Here is a 4600-nt window from a genome sequence, read left to right on the forward strand (position 1 = left end):
TGGAAACAATTGCACTGAAGCTGTATATATAGTTTACGCTAACCGAACAATGTTTTGCCCTTATTGTGGAGCAAATTTCAGCCAATTTACACCATTTTGTTCTTCATGCTGACGGTCTCTGGAACTTTTACGGGACACGGACCAGGTGGCAGGACCAAGCAGCAGGGCCGAGCTCAATTCGTGGCAGTGGCTGCGTTGCAGCAGTTCCGGTGGTCCTGCCACCTGGTCCGTGTCCCGTAAAGTTCCAGAGACCGTCCGCACAAAGAACAAAATGGTGTAAATTGGCTGAAATTTGCTCCACAATAATAAAATCACCGCTGACTTTTCACGTGAAGCAGGAGGACTACAGATTGAGCTGTTTGTACTACAAGTCAGGGTAATGGTGATGTCACATCCGGCCACTGGGACACTCCCTTTCCGTGTAGCCGTCTTTTGTTAATTTGTTTTTGGCTATGTAACTGTGTTTTGCCGCTTGCAGTTTTGTCTTTGCACGTTTGCACGGTCAATTTTTTTTTAGATGTAAATTTGTTTCCCTATAATGTATTTTTTTTTCTCTAAAATGAAACTTTCTCTCACCTAAAATCTAACTTATTTAAAATGTAAATTTGTTTTTAAAAATTTTAACTTTTTTTTCAAAAATACATTTGTTTCATAAAACATAATTTTGTTTCTTCAAATTGTAAATGTGTTTTGCACTTCTCAGCCACCGTATGCTACCCATCCAGTATTTAACAAAGATGGGCAAACATTTCTGGAAGATTCTCTCTCAGAAAGCTGGCAGGTGTAGCTGCAGTTCATTGGAGACGTTCAGGTCCCATTTATCTCCACAGCAGTCAGCAGCCATCAGCTCACTGCTTCTTTTTTTATTACCTCTGAGAAAATCTCCCAGACTCTTAGGAAAAAAAGAACCTCGCTCATAAAGCTGATCCTCCGAAGGCCAAGAGTGTAGAAAACACTGATAACAACAAAGGAGGGTATTTTGGAGACTCAAAAATACCTAAGATATTTTTCAGTTATTTTTTTTTTCCACTTAATACTCTCCTACTTCACAGTGGAGGCATTTTCAATATGTTCCTGAAATGCAGAAATAAATAAAAATAAAGACAATACCACATCAAATCTCATCAACATACTTTTCAATACTTTTTAAGGTTCTATTCTCTACATTTCCTCCTCAGGTATCTGCCCTGTGGTGCTGCCGGTTCGACCCTAATTGGAGTAAAAAAGCATGCAGCAGATTTCCCTGAGGGTCCGTTAGCTCTGCAGCCACTAATCTGACCTGACTGCTCATCTAACTAGGGCTGTACTGGTTTAGTTGGGGCTAACTGGGTTACCGGGCAGAACAGTGTGCGCTTTTCTCTGCTGCTCCTTTGGAAGGTTTGAGAGACCCTTCAGTAAAACAGTTGGCTGTGTTTCAGCAGCAGCAGGTGCAAACTGAGCCGTTAGAGCTGCTCTGGGTAAAATATTGTTCCGTTTCTGGATGTCCTTCAGCTGATGCAGACTAAACTGTCTGCTCACAAAGGATGAGCTGTTCTGCTGCCCTGGAGCCACCGGGGCTTCTATAACGCAGTCGACTATCCCCAGCTCCTATGTGGAAATATAATTTATTTTCTTCTAATCTAAACTAATGTTAAAATTACACCTGCATCGTTCATACATTTTTATACTGGTGCAGTTAAGATTAATCATCACAGTCAGTTTGGTTAAGTAGGAGCCTTATTGATGCACCGTTAGGAAGGTTTTAGCCAAGCCTGTAATTCAGGGAGACTTTATCAGAGGAATTTTAGAAAGCTTAGAAACCTGGACAGCAGAATCTTCTTTTTTGGACAGTTATTTACAAAATGAAGTAAAACTTGACAGAAAATCCCCCTACATGTTCCTCAGAAGGGTTTAGCCCGGGGTCAGCTGTGAGGAAATGAATGACCGTATGTGGAGCCAACAAACTGAACTGTGAGGCTCTTTGCATTGGTCCCTTCATCCCAATCTGCTGAGATTAATTCTGAGATTATATCCGGAGTAAGAAAAAGCTTTAGTAGATGGAATCAGAGCAAAAAAAGAGAAACATTCCCACAGTTTAAAGGTGTTAACATTTACAGATTTTAAAAAGGCTGGATTAAAGGGTTTATAAACCACATGTCGAAGCACAGAGAAGTAAAGCAGGAGTTCTTTGTTTTTAAATCCTCCAGTTCTTCAGCAGCTGTTGTCCTGTTACCTTTGGAAAACAAAGCTATAGAAGGAATGATCCTGTTGCTCTTTGGTGCATGTTATTGACAACTAACTAACCCGTCCTTTGCATGGACGGGTTAGTTAGTGTGTGTTGGGAGGAAGAAGCTGAGCTGCTAACCTGTTCTAGTTTGGTGAAGCTGTTCTGCAGCTTTTCCACTTTATCCATTTCCTAGTTCATTGACATCAAAGCGTTCCTCTGACTTTGCTTTAAACCGCTTTTATAAAGGCATGAATCCTTTGATGTTTTCGATTCGTTACATATAATTAATTAATTGTATTTCCTCTTTTCTCTGTGTGTTGGAAAGAATTGATCAGCACACATCAGGTCACACATCATGCTTGGTTCATGAGATCAAAAATGTTTTATTTGCAGGAATGTGAAACTATTGTTGATATATAATTAATAATAATCAATATACTCATAATGTAAAACAGGAGAAATTTTATTTCAGCTTTGGCATTCCTGATCAAATGGCGAACTTTTTTACCTCAGCATGAAGCTGATCTTCATTGGCTTTCCTGCAACGCCGCCGCAGCAAAGCTTAGCCCCGACAGCAGCACTGTGTAACTGCTGCTGTTACTTTGATAGCGCTTTGAACTGTTGCTAAGGAGATGTAATGTGTTCACAGAGAGCTCTAACTAAATGGAAGCAAACTTCTCTATCAGCTCAGAGACACAAGCTCTGGATTCTTGTGTTGACTGCAGAGACTAAACAATCAATTCAATTCAGTTTATTTATGTAACGCAAATTCACAACACATGTCATCTAAAGGCACTTTAAAGTTCACCAGATCATCCATTCAAATTGTTTCAAAGTTTTCTATCTAAGGAAAATCAGTTGATTACATCGAGTCATTGACTCTTCAGCAATCCCTCACACCAGCCTCAGACTGGTAATCTGTGATCAGTGGGCCAGTCCTAAATTCAGCGTGTGAGGGCCGGCCCTCCTTAAGTCATACCGGCCCCAACACGTACCCTCTAGCTGAAGCTCCTACCTGTGACAATAAATAACTCAAGGAGCTCAAAAAGTAATATAATGTTAACTACCTAAATGATGCATGCAGTATATATAGTCCTTCCTTGTCATGCTCATCCTTGTGACGGTTGGCATATGCTGTAATTTTCTATTTCTTCAAACTGTAAAATCCTTGCAACACACTAAATTATAAAAAAAAACAAAAAAATGCTGTCTTTAAATCAAACTACGATGTTCCTCTTATATTTGGTGAATCTATGTTAGAATATTTTGCAGTGCATGATGGGATTTTGCGTCTAAAGGCTAATGTTTCCCGTCTTACATACATTGTTGCCAGGTTGGGACGTTCCCCAATCTGGCAGTTTAGACCGGTGAAGATGGAAAAATGCCAGGGCCGAAAATTGCTCCCAGTCCGAGTCTGGCTCACACTAAGCATATTTGTAGCGACAGTGGAGAGGAAAAACTCCCTTTTACCAGCAGACCCAGGCTCAGTTTGAGCGGCCATCTGCCCAGGCCGACTGGGGTTCAAGGAGACAGAAGCAGAGACACAAAAAGCAGCTGTAAAAGGCGGCCTCATCCAGGAAACACACAGCCAGGCAGACGAGCGCCGAGCCAGCTCGCATGTCAGAGGATGAAGAGAGCACATCCAGTTAGTCACAGTCAGAGAAACAGGACTACACTGAAAAACAGGCTGATCTCCAACATCTATAAACAAAGGTGTTGATGGAAGCAGCACAGCTGATATTTCTCTCCAGGATGGAGTCACAGCCAAACAGGAACAGACCAGATGAAGCTATAAGCAGAGAGATTGAACTAACAGATTCTGCAGAGTGGGAGAATAGAGATGGAATGAAGCAGAATGATGAATAAGGGGTCCCTATGTCCTCCAGCAGTCTAAAGGGCTGGTTATACTCCCCACAGCAGTGTGTCGCAGTGAGCTTTTCGCAGATATTTTTCATTTATTCTCAAATTTGAAGCGTGGTCTGCGCTATGTTATTCCACGCCACAATGCAAGAGGGACAATCAAAAACTAGCTGTGGGTCTAGATACGGCCGAGGCGGTGAGGAAGTGGAAGAACGCAAGAAGAACGAAAGTTTGTGCAACAACGGCGGGACATGAGGGCGAAAAAGAGCGGGTATCCAGGTGGAAAAAGAGTCCCAAAGATCTCGTTCACCTCGCTCTTCTAGCTGCTCCATCTTCACCAGTCGTTTTCCACAATGGCGGTCATACAAACAAAACAAGCCGGTAAGGTACCAAACAGGAAATACGCCTGAGTAGAGCGGATTTAGATTTACCCAATCAGAGGCCTCTCTGCAGTCACCTACAGTTTTGGAGAGGTGCAGCAAAGTGTCTGCAGAAGAGGCGTTACCTGCGACATCCACGCAGACGGCCTGTCAG

The 4600-nt window shown here is 42.2% G+C and overlaps 1 protein-coding gene across 1 annotated transcript in view; it reads left to right on the forward strand.

Moving 5' to 3' along the window:
- Nucleotides 1-4600, forward strand: part of LOC107097748 (ras-associated and pleckstrin homology domains-containing protein 1-like) — a 122771-nt gene that overhangs the window by 36355 nt on the left and 81816 nt on the right. The gene's annotated exons all lie outside the window — the stretch shown is intronic.

Source organism: Cyprinodon variegatus, unplaced genomic scaffold (assembly GCF_000732505.1).
Source record: "Cyprinodon variegatus isolate N-32 unplaced genomic scaffold, C_variegatus-1.0 Scaffold720, whole genome shotgun sequence".
In the NCBI taxonomy this organism is placed as follows: Eukaryota; Metazoa; Chordata; class Actinopteri; order Cyprinodontiformes; family Cyprinodontidae; genus Cyprinodon; species Cyprinodon variegatus.